Source organism: Gorilla gorilla, chromosome 20, assembly GCF_029281585.2.
Source record: "Gorilla gorilla gorilla isolate KB3781 chromosome 20, NHGRI_mGorGor1-v2.1_pri, whole genome shotgun sequence".
NCBI classification, from domain to species: domain Eukaryota; kingdom Metazoa; phylum Chordata; class Mammalia; order Primates; family Hominidae; genus Gorilla; species Gorilla gorilla.
This window is the reverse complement of record NC_073244.2, coordinates 16,986,812-17,013,010: the sequence shown is the minus strand read 5'-3', so window position 1 is coordinate 17,013,010 and position 26,199 is coordinate 16,986,812. Positions and strand designations below refer to the sequence as shown.

The following is a 26,199-nucleotide window of genomic DNA, read 5'->3' as shown; positions in this document are numbered from 1 at the left end:
CGCAGCAATGAAATCCATTGCAGACCAGGAGGCCACACCTACTCAGGTGGAAAAAGCAAAGGATAAGGGGATTCAGGGGCCAAAAGGGCAAGAATAGTTAGTACAGTGTGTGGAAGCCAAATCCAGATGTGTGCGGCCCTTGGATCGGGTACTGCCGGGGCCTCCACAAGGAGAAAACAGAGCCTGGGAATCCAGGCCAGCAGCCAGAAGGAATGACCGGAAGTGAAACTACTCTGGCACAAGAATCTAAAAGCTAAACTGTAAAACACTCAGTTAAAAGTCCAGGAGGACAGGAGATGAAAATAAGCTCTGAGGTTCCCTGGGCCAAAGGGTCTAGAAGTGGTGTGGCCATATTGCCTCAATTTCTTGAGAAGCTCCTCAATTGCCCAGCAATCAGAACCCCCACACAACCCATGCTGCAGAAGTCTTGGCACATCAAAAAAGAATTGAGAGGCTGGGCGTGGTGGCTCACGCCTATAATTCCAGCACTTTGCGAGGCCAAGGTGGGCAGATCACAAGGTCACGAGTTTGAGACCACCCTGGCCAACATGGTGAAACCCTATCTCTACTAAAATACAAAAATTAGCTGGGCGTGGTGGAGCTGGCCTGTAGTCCCAGCTATTCAGGAAGCTGAGGCAAGAGAATCGCTTGAACCCGGGAGGTGGTGGTTGCAGTGAGCCAAGATCGCGCCACTGCACTCCAGCCTGGCAACAGAGAAACACTCAAAAAAAAAAAAAAAAGTAAGGTTGGGTGTGGTGTTAATGCCTATAATCCCAGCACTTTGGAGGCCGAGGAAGGCAGATCACCTGAGGCCAAGAGTTCGGGACCAGCCTGGCCAACATAGCAGAATCCCATCTCTAGTAAAAAAAAAAGTCAGCCAGGCGTAATGGTGCGTGCCTGTAGTCCCAGCTACTCGGGAGGCTGAGGCACGATATCACTTGAACCAGGAAACGGAGGTTGCAGTGAGCCAAGATCACGCCACTGCACTCCATCCTGAGCGACAGAGACCCTGTCTCAAAAAAAAAAAAAAAGAAAGAAAGAATAACTATATATGCATATGGCTGGGCATGGTGTCTCACAGCTGTAATCCCAGCACTGTCGGAAGCTGAGGCGAGCGGATCACCTGAGATTGAGACCAGCCTGGCAAACATGGTGAAACCCCATCTCTACAAAAACACAAAAGTTAGCTGGGCGTGGTGGTGGGCATCTGTAATCACAGCTACTTGGGAGGCAGATGCAGGAGAATCACTTGAACCCAGCAGCCAGAGGTTGCAGTGAGCCAAGATCGCACCACAGCTCTCTAGCCCGGGCAATAGAGCAAGACTCTGTCTCAAAAAAATAAATAAATAAACATATATATATATATATGCATGTTAATCCATGCATAGAGATTACCCCAAACAAAACATGCACAAACCGCTGTCAGCACAGCCAGTAGCTCTCTCTGATGGCATGTGATGAGGAACTTACCCTTTCCATATCACAGATGTCTGGCACTTTTTATTTATTTTTTATAATAGCCATCTATTACTTTTTATATTCAGATTTTTAAAGAAAAACTTCCAAGAAAAAAAAAAGCCTAAATCAGAATACCCATGAAATAAATACCCACAAGAAATGCCCAGGAAGTGTCTTTGTGGAAATAAAAGAGAAAGATCAAAGGATGTGAGAACTACCGTGTTCTCATTATTTTCAACTTCATCAAAATTGTCATCTAAAATAGAAACATCTGTTGACATTCAAATGTGGAAGGAGACTGCTTGAGGAAGAGAAGAGGTCTGGTCTCTTCTTTCGCGCCACCCCTAGCTTTTGTCTTAAAGCACTGCGGTGACCAGCCCCAGGCAGGGCAGGTTGCTAACCAGCAATCGGATCCCTTGGAAATCCGTTTGTTGGAATTATGGTGGTTGTTTTCACCTTGTATGAGAAACTAGCATTATATTTACATTTGGCCCCAGGATATCTGCTTTTGTGTTTTTTGGGGCTTGGGGAAATTTGTTCACCGACACATTTCAGCAGCAGACCAACGTGGGAGTCAGGTTATGGCAGAAGCTTGGGCGGAACAACAGCAATGGGCAGGATGGCTTCCGCAGAGCCAGCCCCGTTTACTACGCGTGAACTACAAAACAAAATGTTCCCCTCGGTGGTCTATAAGAAAACCTCCAGGCCGGCTGCGGTGGCTCACGCCTGTAATTGCAGCACTTTGGGAGGCCAAGGCGGGTGGATCACGAGGGTCAGGAGATCGAGACCATCCTGGCTAACACGGTGAAACCCCGTCTCTACTAAAAATACAAAAAATTAGCCGGGCGAGGTGGCGGGTGCCTGTAGTCCCAGCTACTCGGGAGGCTGAGGCAGGAGAATGGCGTGAACCCGGGGGGCGGAGCCTGCAGTGAGCCCAGATCGCGCCACTGCACTCCAGCCTGGGCGACAGAGCGAGACTCTGTCTCAAAAAAAAAAACAAGAAAAAAAAAAAAAGAAAACCTCCCCCATCTGACCTGATGGTGCAGGGCACTCACTTGTGAACCCCAAAATTACGTATGTGTGGGGCGTCTGTGGTCTTAGAGAATGAGTGGAAATGGGTTCCTCCTGAGGGCGACTGCACTTCTCCAACACTGACTCCTCTGTGGCATTTTACTTGCAACATAATTAAGTAGTAAAGCCCTGCCCTACATTTAAAAGGGAATACATTTCAGAAACTCAATCATATAATGGTGATAAATTACAATGCCTTCTCAGTTCTACCTACAAGGTACGTGTGCCAAATTGTTACCAAGTATTATTCTTAGCACTGGAAATTACTATCATTTTATTGGCTGAAATCTCCCCCCTTTTTATTTTCATTCACTTGAAAACCGCTGGCCGGGTGCGGTGGCTCACACCTATAATCCCAGCACTTTGGGAGGCTGAAGCGGGAGGATCAAGAGGTCAGGAGATCAAGACCATCCTGGCTAACACGGTGAAACCCCGTCTCTACTAAAAATACAAAAAATTAGCCGGGCGTGGTGGCGGGTGCCTGTAGTCTCAGCTACTCGGGAGGCTGAGGCAGGAGAATGGCGTGAACCCGGGAGGCGGAGCTTGCAGTGAGCCGAGATCATGCCACTGCACTCCAGCCTGGGTGACAGAGCAAGACTCTGTCTCAAAAAAAAAAAAAAAAAAAAATTAGCTGGGCGTGGTGGCGGGGGCCTGTAGTCCCAGCTACTCGGGAGGCTAAGGCAGGAGAATGGTGTAAACCTGGTAGGCGGAGCTTGCAGTGAGCCAAGATTGCATCACTGCACTCTAGCCTGGGTGACAGCGAGACTCCGTCTCAAAAAAAAAAAAAAAAAAACCGCTTAAGAGCACCTACCCAAAGGACCTAAAACTAAAAGCATCCAGGACAGTTCTCTGCCTTAGGGGAGTGTCCTCTAACCCCACAGGGACATGTGGTGTCTACACTGCAAGCCTGCAAATGCTATCCTAGCTATCAATTAGATGGATGTTTTTCAAGCTCTTCTGATCATGTCTCCATGTGACAATGTGACCCAGCAGAAACATAACACGTAGAGTAACTGCATCAAGTGTTACAAATCCATCCTGACCCACGCTCCCTGTGGAACATCAATAACCCCATTCTTTTTTTTTTTTTTTGTAGATGGATTCTGGCTCTGTCACCCAGGCTGGAGTGCAGTGGCACAATCTCAGCTCACCGCAACCTCGGCCTCCCGGGTTCAAGCAATTCTCCTGCCTCAGCCTCCCGAGTAGCTGGAACTACAGGCGCACGCTGCCAAGCCCAGCTAATTTTTGTATTTTTTGTAGAGATAGGGTTTCACTATGTTGGCCAGGATGGTCTCAAACTCCTGAGCCGAGGATCCGTCCACCTCGGCCTCCCAAAGTGCTGGGATTACAGGCGTGAGCCACTGTGCCCGGCCCCTACTCTTTCTTTTCGGCTGGCCGAGGCCCACTGGATGGATGTCCTGCGCCACCACCAGGTCTGCTGTGTTATCAGCTATATACGCAACACTGAGCGTGAGGAGTGACACTGTGTGGAGACGGCAAGAGGAGTCCCCACAACAGAGGCATGCAAAGGCCAAGAGTGGGCAGGGAGATGCAGAATCCATACCTGCCCAGTGTCACTCGTGACAGGCCTTCTCCACCGCCACAGCAGAGGACTTACTGATGACTACCCCCAAATACTGATGCACCAAGCTGGTTCCAAACACCAGGCATCTGGCAGAGAACAACATAATTCCTACCTGGAGGAGTGGACAGCAGAGTGACAGAAACAGCCAAACATGACACAATGTCACATAGAAAGTGGAAGTGTTATATTAAAAAAAAAAAAAGTATTCAGGGCCGGACGTGGTGGCTCATGCCTGTAATTCCAACACTTTGGGAAGCCGAGGCAGGTGGATCGCCTGAGGTCAGGGGTTCGAGACCAGCCTGACCAACATGGTGAAACCCCATCTCTACTAATAATAAAAAAATTAGGACCAGGCTTGGTGGCTCATGCCTGTAATTCCAACACTTTGGGAGGCCGAGACGACTGGATAACTTGAGGTCAGGAGTTCGAGACCAGCCTGGCCAACATGGTGAAACCTCATCTCTACTAAAAATACAAAAATTAGCCAGCATGGTGGCAGGTGCCCGTAATCCCAGCTACTCGGTGTAGGGGCTGGGACAGGAGAATCGCTTGAACCCAGGAGGCCGAGGTTGCGGTGAGTTGAGACTGCGCCACTGCACTCTAGCCTGGGTGACAGAGCGAGACTCCGTCTCAAAAAAAAAAAAAAAAAAATTAGCCGAGCGTGGTGGTGCACGCCTGTAATCCCAGCTACTCTGTAGGCTGAGGCAGGAAAATTGAAATCGCTTGAACCCGGGAGGCGGAGGTTGGAGTGAGCCAAGATCGCACCATTGCACTCCAGACTGGGCGACAATAACAAAACTCCATCTCCCCCCTCCAAAAAAAAAAAAAAAAGTATTCAGGGTGGGCACGGTGGCTCACGCCTGTAATTCCAGCACTTTGGGAGGTTGAGGCACGTCGATCACTTGAGGCCAGGAATTTGAGGCCAGCCTGGGCAACACGGTGAAACCTCGTCTCTACGAAAAACACAAAAATTAGCTGGCATGCGGCTGTAGTCCCAGCTACTTGGGAGGCCAAGGTGGGAGGGTCCAGACTGCCATGAGCTATGACTGCACCACTGTACTCCCCGCTGGGTGACAGACCAAGACCTTGTCTCAAAGAGAAAAAAAAAAGACACAATGTCACATAGAGGGTGGAAGTGCTATAAATCTAATCAAGCAGGGTTCGCAGGGTTAACAGATGAGAAGCACTCCTTCTATGGTGGCCTGGGACACCTCAGTGATGAAGATGTCTGAGCAGAGATCTGTAGTGACATGGGCACCATGTGGTTATTTATCTACCACAGAGGAACAGCAAGTGCAAAGGCCCTGGACTGGACTGTGCTTGGCATATTCCAAGGCACAGCAAGTCAGCCACTGTGGCTGGAGCAGGGAAGGTGGGAAAACACACTGTTTCTTTCTTTTTTTTTTTTTTGAGATGAAGTTTCACTCTTGTTGCCCAGGCTGGAGTGCAATGGTGCGATCTCAGCTCACTGCAACCTCTGCCTCCTGGGTTCAAGCGATTCTCCTGCCTCAGGCTCTCAAGTAGCTGGGATTACAGGCACGCACCACCACGCCCAGCTAATTTTGTATTTTTAGTAGACTGGGTTTCTCCATGTTGGTCAGGCTGGTCTCAAACTCCCGACCTCAGGTGATCCACCCGCCTCAGCCTCCCAAAATGCTGGGATTACAGGCGTGAGCCACCGCGCCTGGCCCACACTCCGTTTCTCTACACTGTCACACAGCACTTTTGACACCAACTCAGAGAAAACCAGTCTTCTTCTACTATACTCTCATAACTGAGAACAATTCTGTGACCAGATGCGTGGGTCTTTTCCAAGTAATTCTCCAAGTCTCCAAACACCAGCTGGGTGTCCTACAATTTAACTCAATTCAGACTCTATCTCCCACCAAGTTAAGGACTTTATCGGCCAGATGCAGTGGGCTCACCTAAGCACAGCACTTTGGGAGGCCAAAGTGGGAGGACTGCTTGAGGCCAAGAGTTTGAAACAGGCCTAGGAAGTATAGCACCCTGTCTCTACAAAAAATGTAAAAATTAGCTAAGCCTGGCAGTGGTGCGCACCTGTAGTCCCAGCTACTCGGGAGCATGACATGAGCCCAGGAGCTGGACACTGCAGTGAGCTATGACTGTATCACTGCACTCCAGCCTGGGTGAGAGAGTGACACTCTGTCTCTATAAGAAAAAGAGCTGTCCCACAAGACTGCTCCCACTACAAATGCCATTTGCACATCCCAGGGTCCAGTACTTCTGCCCAGCCACCTATAAATTGGGAATTCCCACAACCCCCTCCTCGGTTTGATTGATTTGCTAAAGCAGCGCCCAGAACTAAGGCAGGCACTTCACTTCCCATTAATGGTTTATTATAATGGATACGACTCGGAGTCAACCAGATGGAAGCAATACAGACAGCTTCAATGGCCCCTCCGTGCATGCCACCCTCTAAGCACTTGGTCTTTCTGGTAACCAGCCCCATCCTGGGCTGTCTAGGAGCCCCATCCTAAATCACCTCATAAGCATAAACTCAGCTGTGATCAAAAGGGGCTCATTATGAATTTTAAAAGACACACCTATCACTCCTATGACATGTGGCGCAAAGACCAAATATATTCCATATCATACCTCAGAGGGCAAGTGGGTGCGGCCACAGGTGGGGCATAGGGGAGAAGTCACAGGCCTTGAGGGCCACAGTAAAGGGGCTCCAGGAGCATCCAATGCAGTGAGGAGCTGCTAGAATTTTCCAGGCACGGGAGTGGCACGGTCTGATAATGACTTTAGTTTCTCTGGACATGCTGATGGAATGGATGTGCAAGTGAGAGCAAGAGATGAGGCAAGGGTGAACACCAGGGTCTCGGCTGGGACGTGCTGTTAGAAACATAAAAAGGGGGCCGGGTGCAGTGGCTCATGCCTGTAATCCCAGCACTTTGGGAGGCTGAGGCAGGCGCATCACCTGAGGTCGGGAGTTTGAGACCAGCCTGACCAACACAGAGAAACCCCGTCTCTACTAAAAATACAAAATTAGCCAGGTGTGGTGGTGCATGCCTGTAATCCCAGCTACTCGGGAGGCTGAGGCAGGAGAATCGCTTGAACCCAGGAGGCAGAGGTTTCAGTGAGCCGAGACCCCACCACTGCACTCCAGCCTGGGCAACAAGAGACAAACTCTGTCTCAAAAAAAGAAAAAAAAAAGAAAGAAATATAAAAAGGCGCCGGGCGTGGTGGCTCACGCCCATAATCCCAGCACTTTGGGAGGCTGAAGTAGGCAGATCCTTTGAGCCAAGGGGTTCAAGACCAGCCTGGGAGATAACATCAAGACCTCCACTTCTAAGAAAGTAAAACCTAAAACATAAATTTTTAAATAAACATAACAACGCCCCCCTTCCTCGAGGCTGACCAAGCCCTAGAGCAAGGCTTGGCAAAGACAAGCAGGGCCGGGGTTCAGCCCCTGGTTCTTGAGGTAGAGGGTGGAGGCCAGGGAGATTCTGAGAGGAAAACGGAATTCTGAGTTCAAAGAGGTTAAGTCATGCAGAACAGAATCCCGCCTCAAGTCTCTTTGACTCCAGGGCCTGAGTAACTGATTCAGGCCGAGGATCAAAAGGAATAGGATGAGAACCTTGAAGGTCGAGGAAGGGCAGAGCCAAGAGGAAGGGCAAGTAAACAGCCACTCCCACAGGCACCCAGGAGATGCCTCCAGGAGGCGGGCAAGGCCTTCAGGTGCCCAGCCAGTCCAGGCTGTGCCAGAATCACATTTGATCATCACAGGGGCAGTTTCAGCTCCCTGGGCACAATGAGACATCCACTATGCCCCTTTACTGGGACTTTCGGAGCAAGCCGGGTCGCATACAGCAGACCCTCCCCCTCAAGTCTCCCACTGGAACAGGTGAGCAGCAACTGTCACATCAGCCACCTGCTTCCTGAGCCACTGGGGCGTGACTTGCCAGTGGCAAAGAGAAAACTTAAAAAACTCCCAAGAGCTAGCACAGTGGATCATGCCTGTAATCACAGCTAGTCAGGAGGTGGAGGCTGGAGGATCACTTGAGTCCAGGAGTTAAAGACCAGCCTGAGTAACACAGCGAGTCTCAGTCTCTAAAAAAAATAAAAAGTGGAAAGAAAAAAAAAAAAACACCTCCTCAAAGAACCATTTTAAAGTCGATCACTATTAAAAACGGGGCCCGTGCTACTCTATCACACTCACAGCTGGCTGCACACAGAGCAAAACGGTTCACAGTGACAAGTGTCCACATACATAAATGAAGCTATGCCCCTTTAGGGAGGTAACAGAGTCCCCAAAAGCAAAGCTCTGGAAACCAGTCTGGGACTTAAAAACACATTTGAGGCCGGCAGTGGTGGCTCATGCCTGTAATCTCAGCACTTTGGAAGGCCAAGGCGGGCGGATCACCTGAGGTCGGAAGTTTGAGACCAGCCTGACCAACACGGAGAAACCCCGTCTCTACTAAAAATACAAAATTACTGGCCGGGCGCAGTGGCTCACGCCTGTAACCTCAGCACTTTGGGAGGCCGAGGCGGGCGGATCATGAGGTCAGGAGATCAAGACCATCCTGGCTAACATGGTGAAGCCCCCGCAGGGCGTGGTGGCGGGCGCCTGTAGTCTCAGCTACTCGGGAGGCTAAGGCAGGAGAATGGCATGAACCCGGGAGGCGGAGATTGCAGTGAGCCAAGATTGTGCCACTGCACTCCAGCCTGGGCAACTAAGCAAGACTCCGTCTCAAAAAAATAAATAAATAAATAAAAATTTTTAAAAACTACAAAATTAGCCGGGCATGGTGGCGCACGCCTGTAATCCCAGCTACTCAGGAGGCTGACGTGGGAGAATCGTTTGAACCTGGAAGGCAGAGGTTGCGATGAGCCGAGATCACAGCGCTGCACTCCAGCCTGGGCGAAAAGAGCAAAACTCTGTCTCCAAAAAAAAAAAACACACACACATTTGAAAGGGGCCAGGATTGGTTTCCACCCTGCTAACATTTACCTGTTTTCTAAAGAAAGCCCCCTTCCAGTCGGGCACAGTGGCTCACGCCTGTAATCCCAGCGCTTTGGGAGGCTGAGGCAGGCGGATAACGAGGTCAGGAGATCGAGACCATCCTGGCTAACATGGTGAAACCCCGTCTCTACTAAAAATACAAAAAAAAAAAAAAAAAACTAGCTGGGCGTGGTGGTGGGCGCCTGTAGTCCCAGCTACTCAGGAGGCTGAGGCAGGAGAATGGCGTGAACCCGGGAGGGGGAGCTAGCAGTGAGCCGAGATCGCACCACTGCACTCCAGCCTGGGCGACAGAGAGAGAGCAAGACTCCATTTCAAAAAATAAAATAATAAAATAAAATAAAAACAAGAAAGCCCCCTTCCCTGAGGGAACTGGAGGGAAATCAATGTGTCCCTTCTCTCTGCCCTGTAACAACAAACCCAGCTACACCTGGCACTTCCATCCACGCCCTTTCCCATATATGAAGAAGAGTTGAGGCCACAATTCACATGCCCATCAATCCCACACCCTGAAAAATTAATGATTAATGTCCTTAGGATGCAGTTAACAGACAACTTCAATCAAGAAATCACTGGGCATACTAATGAGTCCGCTATGTCTCCTTAGGGTTGACACCTATGAGGGTGGCAGCACCTGAAGCTCCATTCAGCCTCAGGCTTCATTCTGACCTGTTCCCTCTCATACCTTCCCCTAGTATTCCAGCAGCTGTTATCCTTCCCACCCCCCGGCTCTTTTTTTTTCTTTTGTAGAGACGGAGTCTTGCTCTGTTGCCCAGGCTGGAGTGCAGTGGCACGATCTCGGCTCCCTGCAACCTTGGCCTCCCGGGTTCAAGCAATTCTCCTGCCTCAGTCTCACAAGTAACTAGGACTACAGGCGCACACCACCATGCCCAGCTAATTTCTTTTGTATTTTCGTAGAGACGGGGTTTCACAATGTTGCCCAGGCTGGTCTTGAACTCCTGAGCTCAGGCGATCCGCCTGCCTCGGCTCCCAAAGTGCTAGGAATACAGGCATGAGCCACTGCGCCCAGCCCAACCCCCCGGCTTTTTTAAGATAGGGTCTTGTTGTGTCACCCAGGTTGGAGTGCAGTGGTGCGATCACAGCTTACTGCAGCCTCCACCTCCTCGGCTTGATCCTCCCACCTCAACCTCCCAAGTAGCTGGGACTACAGGTGTGCAACACCATGCCTGGCTAATTTTTTAACTTTTTTGTAGAGACGGGGTTTCGCCATGCTGCCCAGGCTGGTCTTGGATTCCTGGGATCAAGTGATTTGCCCTGCTGGGCCTCCCAAAGTGTGGGAATTACAGGCATGAGCCACCACACTCGGCTGAACATTTGATATTTTTAAAAACCTGGCCGGGCGCGGTAGCTCACGTCTGTAATCCCAGCACTTTGGGAGGTCGAGGCAGGTGGGTCACCTGAGGTCAGAAGTTCAAGACCAGCCTGGTCAACATGGTGAAACCCCGTTTCTACGAAATATACAAAAAATTAGCCAGGCATGGTGGCGGGCACCTGTAATCCCAGCTACTTGGGAGGCTGAGGCAGGAGAATTGCTTGAACTCTGCAGTCGGATGTTGCAGTGAGCCAGGACCGCACCATTGCGCTCCAGCCTGGGCAACAAGAGCGAAACTTCATCTCAAAAAAAAAAAAAAAAAAAAAAAAAACCCATGCCACTGAACACACTGTCCCTTTTCCAATGCCTTATGGTGAAATTTCAAAGCATGGTTTTCTTCACCACATAACATTTTGGTCAATGATGGACCAAATATACAATAGTCCCATAAGATACCTTCCTCCTTGAATTGTCTAATTAGAAAAATTTTTTAAAGATCATAATACTGTATTTTTCCCATACGTTTTCTGTTTAGATATATTTAGATACACAAATACTATCAGGTCACAACTGCCTACAATAATCGGTACAGTGACATGCTGTACAGGTTTACAGCCTGGGAACAATAGGCTATACCACAGAGCCTACATGTGGACTAGGCTCCACCATCTAGACGTGTGTAAGCACACTCTATCATCTTCACGCAACCACAAAATCATCTCACAACACATTCCTCAGAATGTATCCCTGCTGTTAGACAATGTGCAGCCATTAAGGACAAAATGGAGGAGCTGATTCCTTTGCTACCACTTTGAAACATACAGAACTTATGACTAGAGGAAAAAGTATATTATCTGTGTCATCCCACCAGGCTGTTGCAGGAATCCTAATAAATGATGAGCACTAACAACTGTTTAGCACTATGTGCCAGGCACCATTCTAAGCACTTCGCATTTGTCACTGGTTGTTCAGCTCTTGCAGCAATCCTACAAGCTGGGTACTAGTACTGTCCCCCTTTGCAAGTCAAGAGTGGGGTGTGAGCTACTAAGAACAGGACCCTTGTCTGCCTGTTCCCCATGGAATCCCCAGCTCCCCAGCAGTGCCTGGCACATGGCAGGCGCTCAATGCATGCTTGTTCGCCACATAAATGGGGAAGAGTGGCTGGGTCATTTCTTGCACAACTCCAGGGGGCACCATTCACATTGTGTTCTGTCTACAGGCACCATGAATGGGTCCTTCTGTGCCATGGCAGCCTTGATGACCGAGGGACGGAAAGACAAAACCAGGAGTCAAACCCAGGTAGTTGACTTGACAACCCTTGTGGAAAGAAAATAACCCTAGGCCTCAGTTTCCTTACTGATAGAAAGTTCCACCAGACTGGCTGGGCACGGTGGCTCACGCCTGTAATCCCAGCACTTTGGGAGGCCGAGGTGGGCAGATTACAGGAGGCCAGGAGTTCGAGACCAGGAGTTCTGGCCAACATGGTGAAACCCTGTCTCTACTAAAATACAAAAATTAGCTGGGCATGGTGGTGCACGTCTGTAGTCCCAGCCACTCCAGAGGCTGAGGCACGAGAATCGCTTGAGACCAGGAGGCGGAGGTTGCAGTGAGTCAAGATCGCGCCACTGCACTCCAGGCTGGGCGACAGAATGACTCTGTCTCAAAAGAAAAAAAAAAAAGAGGCCGGGCGCGGTGGCTCATACTTGTAATCCCAGTACTTTGGGAGGCCAAGGGCCAAGGTGGGTGGATCAGTTGAGGTCAGGAGTTCAAGACCAGCTTGGCCAACATGATGAAATCCCATCTCTACTAAAAATACAAAACTTAGCCAGGTGTGGTGGTGCACATCTGTGATCCCAGCTACTCAGGAGGCTGAGTCAGAAGAATCGCTTGAACCCGGGAGGCAGAGGTTGCAGTGAGACGAGATCGCGCCATTGCACTCCAGCCTGGGCAACAAGAGTAAGACTCCGTCTCAAAAAAAAAAAGAAAGAAAGAAAGAAAGTTCCACCAGACATCTGCCCAAAACCCTAGTCCCTCCCATGCTCCCACCTCCCACAAACAGCCAAAACATGGAATGGTCTAAGGTTATCTCCTGGTGTTTTGAGGGTACCCAAGGAGAAGCAAAGGTACACAAATAAATTGTAAATAAATACACATATGTTGGAATGCTCCTCACTGACAAGAAGTTTAGAGACCACTGCACTGCCCTATATCACAATTCTGATGACATCACCTCCCCTGCTCAAAAGCCTGCACGATCAACATTTACGTCTCCTAAAGGGCTGGACACAAAATGATTTTAGGTGGCCCATGCAAAACCATTTATTACTTCCCTAACTATGCGTGAATTAATTTTTATTAATTTTTTTAGACAGGGTCTCGCTTCGTCACCCAGGCTGGAGTGCAGTGGCTCAGTCATGGTCCACTGCAGCCTGTACCTCCTGCCCCAGCCTCTCAAGGAGCTTGGGACTACAGGGGCATTGCACTCCAGCCCGGATGACAGAGCGAGACTCCGTCTCAAAAAAAAAAAATCAAGTGTTCACTATGCATCAGGTGCAGCAGTATGTTAGCGGCTTCCCATGTGACCTCATTCAACCCTCACAAGAAGCCTGTGAAGTTTCGGGCATCCTCGTCCCACCTGTTTCACAAGTGGGGGGCCCTACTGCTAAGCGCCTCGCTTGAGGTTAAGCTACGATTTAGAGAGCTGGGTGTGAATTCAGGAGGTCTGATTCCAGAATGAGTACTCCTTACCACCACCCCACGCTAACCACCACCCCACACTTTGTAGGAGACAGGAGGACAACTGAGGTTCAGGAAACAATGGCTTGGAAAGTGCAAAAACTGTTCAAACAACTAACCTGTATCCCTTACAATCCATCCCCAGTCCTGCACCAAGCTTTCTTTTTCTCTTTTTTTTTTTTTTTTTGAGACAGTCTTACTCTGGTGCACAGGCTGGAATGCAGGGGCACAAGAATGGCTCACTGCAGCCTCCACCTCTCTGGCTCAAGCAGTCCTCCTACCTCAGCCTCCTGAGTAGTTGGGACCACCGGTGCATGCCACCACACTCGGCTAATTTTTGTATTTTTTGTAGAGATGAGGTCTCACTATGTTGCCCAGGTTAGTCTCAAACTCCCGGGTTCAAGCAATTTTCCCGCCTCAGCCTCCCCAAGTGCTGGGATTTCAGGTATGAGCCGCTGCACCTGGCCCTGCACCAAGCCTTTTACACAGATGGTCACGCGATCTGCCACAGGACCCCCTCATTCAATCCACATAAGTTCGCTAAAGACCTACTATGTGTCAGGCCCAGGGTACTGTGAGGCCAGCCAGGCAGACACAACCCCAGCTCTCACGGTGCTGGGGGTGACAGCTACACCGGAAAGGACCAAGTTGATGTATGAATATAGCTGAGGGGAACAATGGCTAGTCCGAGGTGGCCAGGGAAAGTCAAAATACAATCCTGGCGCGGTGGCTCACACATGTAGTCCTAGCACTTTGGGAGGCCGAGGTGGGTGGATCACCTTAAGTCAGGAGTTTGAGACCAGCCTGGCCAACATGGTAAAACCCCGTATCTACTAAAAATACAAAAATTAGCCAGGCGTGGTGGCGGGCGCCTGTAGTCCCAGCTACTCAGGAGGCTGAGGCAGGAGAATCGCTTGAACCCAGGAGGCGGAGGTTACAGTGAGCGGAGATTGGGACTCTGAACTCCAGCCTGGGCGACAGGCAAGACTCTGCCTCAAAAACAAAATACAATCCTACACACCCTCCCTGATTTTGAGGCCCCCTCTTCCAAGCAGCCCCCGTGATCTCTGGCTACCACCGATCCCCTGCCTGTCCGCTGTGTCCCTCTCACAGTGCAGGTTAAGAGCAATAAACGATAGGCCAAGAGAGTTTGTTCCCACATTTATCACCCGCTCCCCTCCAAGACCGCAGAGGCTCCAGGATCCAACCCCCGACCATCCAACAGTTAGTAGGGCCTCAAGAAGTTATCTGCTGAACAATGAGGGAGATTGGACCAGACAATTACAATAGTGCTTCCCGCTTGCCAGGAACCATTTTACAGGCTTTCACCAATTCCATTTGGGAGATTACCCCCTTTCACAAAGGAGCTTTCACAAAGGAGAAAAACTAAGAGGTTCAGAGAGGTTAAGCCACTTCCCTAAAGTGACAGTGTGCTAAGTGACTGACAGCACCAGGAATCAAGCTTGAATGCAGCCTATCAATCCAAACTGAAAACTTGTTTCAAATTCCTGCGAAGCGGCTTTTCCGCTTATTCCCTTTCTACTTTCCCCAAGGAGTCACTGACCAAAAAAAAAAAAAAAAATCAAGACTGGTATCTTCAAGATCGGGACAAAACACTCGCCCGAAAGGTCCACGTTGAAAATAAAAGCCTTAATCTGAAAAACCAACTGGGAAGGAGAAAAAAGGATGCAAAAGAAAAGCAATGCTTTTTACACAGCAAAGGATTTCCTCCGTGCTCCCCTACTTGCCGCCGACCCCATCCCCAACCCCAATTCGGGCAAACATTTTGAAGTCACTAACTGCAAGGCATCGGGGGAGTCCTTTACCTTTCCTTGAAAATCTGGAATGACGCGTTTTTAAGACAATTTGAGGTCGGCTAGCCCAAGGGGACCGCTAATGCCCGTGTCCGGCCGACGCCGGACATATCTGGAGGTTTGGCTACTAAGCCCCGATCGCAGCTTCGCCAAAAACGCAACATTCGGGTCGGACCCGTTACCACGCAGCCAGAAAAGCCCCAACGCCTGCCTATTGTTGCAGCCGCTGTAATTGGGAGGGCGACTGTAGGGGTGCCGGGCGAGGGGGGCGAGCTTTGTCTGGGGACCCCGGCGAGAGCGCGCGCGGAGAGGATCGCGCGGCCTCCACGCGGCCCGGGCCCCCCACCCACCCCGCCGCTCCGCGGGGGCCGCCGCTGCCACGGCCTCGCGACACTGTGGCCTTCCCCACGCGCGCGGCTGCCGGCTGGGCTTCTTGACCCTCGGGCGCCGCCGTACCCCGGCCCCGCACAGGGCGCGCCGGCAGCCCCCTCCCCCCTCGGCGCCCCGGCTCCATTCAAACCGCCCTCCCCGGCCCCGCGCCGCGCTGCCCCCGCGGCCCGCGTTCCTTACCAGGAGCTGCCGGCGCCGTCGACTTCCCGGCGCCTCCCCCGCCCCTCCGCGCGGGGCCGGGGGCAGAATGGGCGTCTCGCTTCTCTTCACGAAACAAAGAAGCCGCCGCCGCCGCCAAACGAGGGGAAGCCTCGCGCGCGCGCCCGCCCGCCTCGGCCACCGCCCCCCCTTCACACACACGCGCGCCACCCGCGCCCCCGCTGCGCGCGCGCTCGCCGGCTCCCCTCCCCCTCAGCACCGCGGCGGCCTCTCCAGCTTCCGCCGCCTGCCCGGCGTCGTGCGCGCGCCAGCCCGCCCTTCCGCTCCCCGCGCGCGTGCGCGCCCGTCCCTGGGCGGACGGGGGTGGGCGTGGCACGGAGGAAGCTCGCTCGTCCGATGCACCGCCCCACTCGGGCCGCGATGGCCCCGCGCCTGCGCACGCTTCGCCTTCTGCACGCCTCGCGTCCTGTCGCCTCAGAGCATGCGCAGAGCGGACGCCACTGCGGCGGCGGTGGCGGCGGCCGCGGTGACGATGGGGCAACTGGAGGATGGGATCCCGGTGGCCGTGGGGTCCGTGGGGAAAGGAGGTCCCTGAGGCTTGGAAACAGGAACCCTGGACCGTAGGACGGGCCGCCTGGGCCAAGACCGGGCAGTGGTTTCCCGCGGGCCAAGGGCGCGCCTGAGAACCGCTTTGATCCCTGACCTGGGGCGGCGAGGCCTATTTGGGGAGGCAAGGCGGGGCCCGACCGTGGCCGCCTTCTCTGTAAAACTTCCCAAGTGCCATTAATTAGCTTAGCAAATATTTATTGATCTGCTACTGTGTCCCAGCCGCCGTGGAGCCCACGGTCTAGTGGGGAAAGAGGACAAGAAGCAAGATTAATAAGCAAAATAGTGCAGTGTGAGAGGCCGGACTTGGTGGCTCACGCCTGTAATCCAGCACTTTGGGAGGCCGAGGCGGCCGGATCACCTGAGGTCGGGAGTTAGAGACGAGCCTGACCAACATGGTGAAACCCGTCTCTATTAAAAACACAAAAATTAGCCGGGCGCGGTAGCTCATGCCTGTAATCCCAGCACTTAGGGAGGCCTAGCCTGGTGGATCATGAGGTCAGGAGATGAGACTATCCTGGCTAATACGGTGAAACCCCGTCTTTACTAAAAATACAAAAAATTAGCCGGGCGTGGTGGCACTCGCCTGTAGTCACAGCTACTCGGGAGGCTGAGGCAGGAGAATCGCTTGAACCCAGGAGGTGGAGATTGTAGTGAGCCGAGATCGTACTATTGCACTCCAGCCTGGGCGACAAGAGTGAAATTCCGTCTCAAAAAAAATAAATTGGACAGTGTGAGGTGAACACTGGGAGGATCATGGACATTTTAAATAGGGCAGCCAGGGAAGTCGTCGTTGCAAAGAACAGGTTTGAATGCAGACAGGCTGGTGGTGAAGGAGAGAAACCTTCCTCCGAGAGTGAAGGCCCTGAGCCTCTTGGCCTCTTCTGTGTGTTTTCTGTTTTTGTGTTTGTTTGTTTGTTTGTTTGTTTTGAGACGGAGTCTTACTCCGTTGCCCAGGCTGGAGTGAGGTGGCACGATCTCAGCTCACTGCAACTTCTGCCTCCCAGATTCAAGCGATTTTCCTGCCTCAGCCTCCCGAGTAACTGGGACTACAGGCGTCCGCCACCAAGCCCGGCTAATTTTTGTATTTTTAGTTGAGACAGAGTTTCACCATGTTGGCCAGGCTGGTTTTTAACTCCTGACCTCAAGTGATCCGCCCACCTCAGCCTCCCAAAGTGTTGGGATTACAGGCGTGAGCCACCTCACCTGGGTGGGTTTTTGTTTAATTGTTTGTTTTATTAGAGACAGGGTCTTGCTCTGTAACCCAGGCTGGAGTGCAATGGTGTAACCACAGCTCAGTGCAGCCTCAAACTCCTGGACTCAAGGGATCCACCTCAGCCTCCCAAATAGCTGTGACTACAGGTACATGCCACCACCACCAGCTTTTTTGTTTGTTTGTTTGTTTGTCATGTTCTGTAGAGCTGAGGTCTGCTGTGTTACCCAAGCTGGTCTCAAACTACTGGGCTCAAGCAGTCCTCCTGGCTCAGCCTCCCAATGCGCTGGGATTACAGGCATGAGCCACCAAGCCAGGCCCCAGAAGGACCTGGGTTTAAAACACGACTCCATTTCTACTACCTGGGTGATGCATGGGTAATACCAGGCAGGTTTACCAGACCATCTACACCTCACTTTCTTCACCTGTGAAACAAACAATAAGGCTGGGTGCGGTGGCTGACATCTGTAATCCCAGCACTTTTGGAAGCCAAGGTGGGCAGATGACCTGAGGTAAGGAGTTTGAGACCAGCCTGGCCAACATGGTGAAACCCCGTTTCTACTAAAAATACAAAAAAATTAATTAGCCAGGCATAGTGGCAGGTGCCTGTAATCACAGCTACTCGGCAGGCTGAGGCAGGAGAATTGCTTGAACCCAGGAGGTGGAGGTTACAGTGAGCCAAGATCATGTCATTGCGCTCCAGCCTGGGTGATGAGTAAAACTCCATCTCAAAAAAAAAAAAAAAAAAAAAAATGCTGGGCCCAGTGGCTCACATCTGTAATCCCAACACTTTGGGAGGCCGAGGCAGGTGGATCATGAGGTCAAGAGATTGAGACCATCCTGGCCAATGTGGTGAAACACCATCTCTACTAAAAATACAAAAATTAGCTGGCTGTGGTGGCGCATGCCTGTAGTGCCAGCTACTCAGGAGGCTGAGGCAGAATTGCATGAACCCAGGAGGCAGAAGTTGCAGTGAGTCGAGCGTGCCACTATACTCCAGCCTGGTGACAGAGGGAGACTCCGTCTCAAAAATGAAACAAGACAAAACAAAAAAAACCACCAGAAGCAATAATGGCTCCCACTTCCACTGTTTGGTTATGAGGAATCATGACAGCAGGCAGCCCACCTGCTAGCTCTCTGATCTTCAGCTAGTGTTATTGAATAGTGCACAGTAAGTGAGCAAGTAGAAAAGTGGGATCTGAACTCGATTCCTCATTCATTCAAGTAGTTTTTTTTTGTTTTTTTGTTTTTGTTTTTGAGACACAGGCTTGCTGGGTCATCCAGCCTGGACTGCGGTGGCACGATTAGTACTCACTGTAGCCTCGACCTCCTGGGCTCAAGCGATCTTCCTGCCTCAGCTTCCTGAGTAGCTTGGACTACAAGTGTGGGACACCACACTCAGCTAATTTTCTTAAAATTTTCTGTAGAGACAGTCACACTATGTCATCCAGGCTGGTTTCAAACTCCTGGGCTCAGGTGATCCTCCCACCTCAGCCTCCCAAAGTGCTGGGATTACAGGCGTGAGCCACGGTGCCCGGCCAAATAGTATTTCTTATGCTCTCTCCAAATCCTAAGCATTGAGCTAGGAATACCCTGCAGCAATGCATGGAGGAGGCAGGGTTGCTGCCCATGGAGTGGACAGTATGACTGTTCTCTAATTGTCTTTTATGCTAATCACACTAATATGCAATAGTGTAAAGAAAAACAGCCCTCTCCCCTCTCCCCTCTCCCCTCTTTCCACGGTCTCCCTCTGATGCCGAGCCGAAGCTGGACGGTACTGCTGCCATCTCAGCTCACTGCAACCTCCCTGCCTGATTCTCCTGCCTCAGCCTGCCGAGTGCCTGCGATTGCAGGCGCGCGCCGCCCCGCCTGACTGGTTTTCGTATTTTTTTGGTGGAGACGGGGTTTCGCTGTGTTGGCTGGGCTGGTCTCCAGCTCCTAACCGCGAGTGATCTGCCAGCCTCGGCCTCCCGAGGTGCCGGGATTGCAGACAGAGTCTGGTTAACTCAGTGCTCAATGGTGCCCAGGCTGGAGTGCAGTGGCGTGATCTCGGCCCGCTACAACCACCTCCCAGCCGCCTGCCTTGGCCTCCCAAAGTGCCGAGATTGCAGCCTCTGCCCGGCTGCTGCCCCGTCTGGGAAGTGAGGAGCGTCTCCGCCTGGCCGCCCATCGTCCGGGATGTGAGGAGCCCCTCTGCCTGGCTGCCCAGTCTGGAAAGTGAGGAGCGTCTCTGCCCGGCCGCCATCCCATCTAGGAAACAAGGAGCGCCTCTTCCCGGCCGCCATCACATCTGGGAAGTGAGGAGCCTCTCTGCCCGGCCGCCCATCGTCTGAGATGTGGGGAGCACCTCTGCCCTGCCGCCCAGTCCGGGATGTGAGGAGTGTCTCTGCCCGGCCGCCCCGTCTGAGAAGTGAGGAGACCCTCTGCCTGGCAACCGCCCCGTCTGAGAAGTGAGGAGCCCCTCCGCCCAGCAGCCGCCCCACCCGAGAAGTGAGGAGCCCCACCCGAGAAGTGAGGAGCCCCTCCGCCCAGCAGCCACCCCGTCTGGGAAGTGAGGAGCGTCTCTGCCCGGCAGCCACCTCGTCCGGGAGGGAGGTGGGGGGGTCAGCCCCCCACCCGGCCAGCCACCCCGTCCGGGAGGGAGGTGGAGGGATCAGCCCCCCGCCCAGCCAGCCACCCTGTCCGGGAGGTGAGGGGCGCCTCTGCCCGGCCACCCCTACTGGGAAGTGAGGAGCCCCTCTGCCCGGCCAGCCGCTCCGTCCGGGAGGGAGGTGGGGGGGTCAGCCCCCTGCCCGGCCAGCCAACCCGTCCAGGAGGGAGGTGGGGGGGGTCAGTCCCCCGCCCGGCCAGCCGCCCCGTCCGGGAGGGAGGTGGGGGGGTTAGCCCACCGCCCAGCCTGCCGCCCTGTCCGGGAGGGAGGTGGGGGTTCGGCCCCCCGCCTGGCCAGCCACCCGGTCCGAGAGGTGAGGGGCGCCTCTGCCCGGCCGCCCCTACTGGGAAGTGAGGAGCCCCTCTGCCCGGCCAGCCGCTCTGTCCGGGAGGGAGGTGGGGGGGTCAGCCCCCCGCCCGGCCAGCCACCCCGTCCGGAAGGGAGGTGGGGGGATCAACCCCCCGCCCGGCCAGCCGCCCCGTCCGGGAGGGAGGTGGGGGGGGTCAGCCCCCCGCCTGGCCAGCCGCCCCGTCCGGGAGATGAGGGGCGCCTCTGCCCGGCCGCCCCTACTGGGAAGTGAGGAGCCCCTCTGCCCGGCCAGCCGCCCCGTCCGGGAGGGAGGTGGGGGGGTCAGCCCCCCGCCCGGCCAGCCGCCCCGTCCGGGAGGTGAGGGGCGCCTCTGCCCGGCCGCCCCTACTGGGAAGTGAGGAGCCCCTCAGCCCAGCCAGCCGCCCCGTCCGGGAGGGAGGTGGGGGGGTCAGCCCACCGCCCAGCCTGCCGCCCTGTCCGGGAGGGAGGTGGGGGGTCAGCCCCCCGCCTGGCCAGCCGCCCTGTCCGGGAGGGAGGTGGGGGGGTCAGCCCACCGCCCAGCCTGCCCCCCTGTCCGGGAGGGAGGTGGGGGTTCGGCCCCCCGCCTGGCCAGCCGCCCCATCCGGGAGGTGAGGGGCGCCTCTGCCCGGCCGCCCCTACTGGGAAGTGAGGAGCCCCTCTGCCCGGCCACCACCCCGGCTTGGAGGTGTACCCAACAGCTCATTGAGAACGGGTCATGATGACAATGGCGGTTTTGTGGAATGGAAAGGGGGGAAAGGTGGGGAAAAGATTGAGAAATCGGATGGTTGCCGTGTCTGTGTAGAAAGAGGTAGACATGGGAGACTTTTCATTTTGTTCTGTACTAAGAAAAAATTCTTCTGCCTTGGGATCCTGTTGATCTGTGACCCTACCCCCAACCCTGTGCTCTCTGAAACATGTGCTGTATCCACTCAGGGTTGAATGGATTAAGGGCGGTGCAAGATGTGCTTTGTTAAACAGATGCTTGAAGGCAGCATGCTCGTTAAGAGCCATCACCACTCCCTAATCTCAAGTACCCAGGGACACAAACACTGCGGAAGGCTGCAGGGTCCTCTGCCTAGGAAAACCAGAGAACTTTGTTCACTTGCTTATCTGCTGACCTTCCCTCCACTATTGTCCTGTAACCCTACCAAATCCCCCTCTGCGAGAAACACCCAAGAATGATCAATTAAAAAAAAAAAAAAAAAAAGAAAAGAAAAACAGGCCGGGCCAGGCGCGGTGCCTCACGCCTGTAATCCCAGCACTTGGGAGGCTGAGGCAGGCGGATCACCTGAGGTCAGGAGTTCGGGACTAGCCTGACCGACATGGAGAAACCCTGTCTCTACTAAAAAAATACAAAATTAGCCGGGTATGGTGGTGCATGCCTGTAATCCCAGCTACTTGGGAGGCTGAGGCAGGAGAATCGCTTGAACCCAGGGGGCGGAGGTTGCGGTGAGCTGAGATCATGCCGTTGCACTCCAGCCTGGGCAACAAGAGCGAAACTCCGTCTCAAAAAAGAAAAACAGGCCGGTTGTGGTAGCTCATACATGCCTATAATGGCAGTACTTTGGGAGGCCCAGGCTGGCAGATCACTTGAGGACAGGCGTTCAAGACCAGCTTGGGTAACATCGTGAAACTCCATCTCTACAAAGCAATACAAAATTTGCCAGGTGTCTCAATTAAGAGCACAGTTAATAATGAACTGCCCCCGGGACCTTGGCCCCATATCTGCATTGACACCCTTGGCTTCCAGACTTTAAAAAAAACCATCTACAGGCTGGGTACAGTGGCTCACGCCTGTAATTCCAGCACTTTAGGAGGCCGAGGGAGGCAAATCACAATCACAAGGTCAGGAGTTCGAGACCAGGTCAATATGGTGAAACCCTGTCTCAACCGGGCACGGTGGCTCACGCCTGTAATCCCAGCACTTTCTCTGGGATCACAAGGTCAATATGGAGTTTGAGACCTGGTCAATATGGTGAAACCCCGTCTCAGCTCGGCGCAGTGGCTCACACCAGTAATCCCAGCACTTTGGGAGGCCGAGGCGGGCAGATCACGAGGTCAGGAGATCGAGACCATCCTGGCTAACACAGTGAAACCCCATCTCTACTAAAAATACAAAAAAATTAGCCGGGCACGGTGGTAGGCGCCTGTAGTCTCAGCTACTCAGGAGGCTGAGGCAGGAGAATGGCGTGAACCCGGGAGGCACAGCTTGCAGTGAGCTGAGATCCCGCCACTGCACTCCAGCCTGGGTGACAGAGCAAGACTCTGTCTCTAAAAAAAAAAAAAAAAGAGAGACCCCATCTCTATTAAAATACAAAAATTAGCCAGGTGTGGTGTCAAGCACCTGTAGTCCCAGCTACTCGGGAGGCTGAGGTAGGAGAATTGCTTGAACTTGGGAGGCGAAGGTTGCAGTGAGCCAAGATCGCACCACTGCACTCTAGCCTGGGCGACAGAGAGAGACTCCATCTCAAAAAAAAAAAAAAAAAAAGGAAGGGGAGGAGAGGGCAGGGCAGGGGAGGGGAGGGGAGAGGAGGGAACGGGAATCATCCCAGAGGAGGATGGATTTTTTTTTTTTGGCGCGATCTCGGCTCACTGCAAGCTCCGCCTCCCAGGTTCACGCCATTCTCCTGCCTCAGCCTCCTGAGTAGCTGGGACTACAGGTGCCCACCACCACGCCCGGCTAATTTTTTGTATTTTTAGTGGAGACGGGGTTTCACCGTGTTAGCCAGGATGATCTCGATCTCCTGACCTCGTGATCCGCCCACCTCGGCCTCCCAAAGTGCTGGGATTACAGATGTGAGCCACCGCGCCCGGCCTTCTTTTTTTTTTTTTTTTTTTTTTTTTGAGACGGAGTCTTGCCTGTCACCCAGGCTGGAGTGCAGTGGCTCAATCTTGGCTCACTGCAACCTCCACCTCCCACCTCCCAGGTTCAAGAGATTCTCCTACCTCAGCCTCCTGAGTGGCTGGGATTACAGGTGGATTCTTCTCTTTTACTCAAAGATGAGGGCTTGAAATAACAACTCACCCAAGTGCAGAACATGAAAATGTAAAATACATTGACTTCAGTTGCCACTGCAAGTTAAACACTTTTTCAGTAATATCTCCAGATCTTCCTTGGAATATGAAATCACTCATTAATTAACGAAATGTGCATTTATTCATCAAAAATGACCTCTTGTGCCTGGGCACAGTGGCTCACACCTGTAATCCTGGTATTTTGGGAGTCTGAGACGGGCAGATTGCTTGAGCCCAGGAGTTCAAGACCAGCCTGGGCAACATGGCGAGACCCCATCTCTACTAAAAATACAAAAATTAGCATGGCATGGTGGTGAGCACCTGTAATCAGAGCTACTCGGGAGGCTAAGGCAGGAGAATCACCTGAGCCCAGAAGGCTCTCTAGCCTGGTGATAGAGGAGACCCTGTCTCAAAAAGAAAAAAAAGAAAGAGGTCAGGCGCGGTGGCTCACACTTGTAATCTCGGCACTTTGGGAGGCCAAGGCGGGCAGATCACACAGTCAGGAGTTCAAGGCCAGCCTGACCAACATGGTGAAACCCTGTCTCTACAAAAAATACAAAAATTAGCCGGCGTGGTGGCGCATGCCTGTAATCCCAGCTTCTCAGAACGCTGAAGCAGGAGAATCACTTAAACCCCAGAGGCAGAGGTTGCAGTGAGCCGAGATCGCACCATTGCGCTCCAGCTAGGGCGACAGAGCAAGACTGTATCTCCAAAAAAAAAAGGAATTGGCAGGGCTCAGGCCTGTAATCCCAGCACTTTGGGAGGCCGAGGCGGGCAGATCACGAGGTCAAGAGATCGAGACCATCCTGGCCACCATGGTGAAACCCCGTCTCTACTAAAAGTAGAAAAATTAGCTGGGTGTGGTGGCGGGCATCTGTAATCCCAGCTACTCGGGAGGCTGAGGCAGGAGAATCGCTTGAACCCAGGAGGCAGAAGTGAGGTTGCAGTGAGCCAAGATCGCCCCACTGCACTCCAGCCTGGTGACAGAGGGAGACTCTGTCTCAAAAAAAAAAAAAAAGAAGACAGAAAGAGAGAGAGAGAGAAGGGGAGGGAGAGAGGGAGGGAGGGAAAGTGACCTATTGCCCTCAAATCTGGGCCTCAAAAGAAGGTGATATTCCAATTAGCTGGGCATGGTGGTGGGCACCTGTAGTCCCAGCTACTTGGGAGGCTGAGGCAGGAGAATCACCTGAACCCGGGAGGCGAAGGTTGCAGTGAGCCAAGATCATGCCACTGCACTACAGCCTGGCGACAGAGAGAGACTCTGTCTCAAAAAAAAAAAAAAAAGGTGATTTCCCTAAACCTAGCAGTGAGATGTACGATGCAGAAAACAATTCTTCCAAGACAGAAACTCAGGGCAATAGCTTTATTTTAGCCAGTAGCTGTGGTTTTAACACAATTCAGGAAATACCCAGCATTTCACATTATGTTTATACTAAGCATACCACTTCTACCAACTACATATGGAAACCTGACTGCCCACACTTGTCAGAAATTTTGTAGGTGTTTTATTTTAGCTATATTGTTTTATCTTAAGTTGAATTTATTAAGCTCTTCTAAGATTCTGGCTCTGAATTATGGCACTTTGGGTCTCCACCAAGAGTAATCACCAAACTGGGTGCGGTGGCTCATGCCTGTAATCCCAGCATTTTGGGAGGCCAAGGTAGGAGGATCGCCTGAGCCCAAGAGTTTGAGACCAGCCTGGCCAACATAGGGAGACAGTATCTCTAGAAAACTTTTAAAAATAAGCGAGGCGTGGCAGCACATGCCTATAGTCCCAGCTACTCGGAAGGCTGAGGAGAGAGAATCACTTGAGGCCAGGAGATCAAGGCTGTGTGAGTCATGATTTCATCACTGCACTCCAGCCAGGGCCACAGAGCAAGACCCAGTCTCAAAAAAATAAATAAAAAGGAATAAACTATTGAGATGCACAACAGATGAGATGAATGAATCTCTTTTTTTTTTTTTTTTATTTGAGACAGAGTCTTGCTCTGTCGCCCAGGCTGGAGTGCAGTGGCGGGATCTCGGCTCACTGCAAGCTCTGTCTCCTGTGTTCATGCCATTCTCCTGCCTCAGCCTCCTGAGTAGCTGGGACTACAGGCATCCGCCACCACGCCTGGCTAATTTTTTGTATTTTTAGTAGAGATGGGGTTTCACTGTGTTAGCCAGGATGGTCTCGATCTCCTAACCTCGTGATCCACCTGCCTCGGCCTCCCAAAGTGCTGGGATTACAGGCGTGAACCACCGCGCCCAGCCGAGATGAATGAATCTCTAGGGAATTATGCTTTGGGCGGGAGCCGGGGGGGGGGGGGGAAGCCAATCTCAAAAATGTTACGTACTATCTGATTAAATTTTTTTGTTTTGTTTTGTTTTGATTTGATTTGTTTTGAGATGGAGTCTCACTGTGTCTCCCAGGCTGGAGTATAGTGGTGCAATCTTGGCTCACTGCAACCTCCACCTCCTGGGTTCAAGCAATTCTCCTGCCTCAGCCTCCCAAATAGCTGAGATTGCAGGAGCCCACCACCACGCCCGGCTAATTTTTGTATTTCTAGTAGGGATTGAGTTTTACCATGTTGGCCCAGTGGATCTCAAACTCCTGACCTCAAGTGACCCACTTGCCTCAGCCATGATCAGTATTTTGATTGTGGGCGTGAATATGCAAACCTACATAGGAAGCAAATTGTATACAATTTACTACACATGCGTGCGCGCGCGCGCGCACACACACACACACACACACACACACACAAATGAGTACAAGTAAAATGGAGAAAATCCACCTAAGATTGCGCTGGGCGTGGTGGCTCATTCCTGTAATCCCAGCACTTTGGGAGGCTGAGGCGGGCAGATCACTT

The 26,199-nt window shown here is 52.6% G+C and overlaps 1 protein-coding gene across 18 annotated transcripts in view; it reads right to left on the bottom strand.

Moving 5' to 3' along the window:
• Positions 1–15,727, bottom strand: part of SMARCA4 (SWI/SNF related BAF chromatin remodeling complex subunit ATPase 4) — a 101,173-nt gene extending 85,446 nt beyond the window's left edge. For 9 of the 18 annotated variants that reach the window (XM_031007571.3, XM_031007574.3, XM_031007576.3 and 6 more), the window contains exon 1: positions 15,555–15,688. The gene's annotated coding sequence lies outside the window, so the exon portion shown is untranslated. Of the gene's footprint in view, positions 1–14,996; positions 15,310–15,554 lie in introns of those variants that run through there. The other 9 variants (XM_031007572.3, XM_063701002.1, XM_055371600.2 and 6 more) reach the window with 5 other exon arrangements.
• Between the last annotated feature and the right edge of the window lie 10,472 nt (positions 15,728–26,199).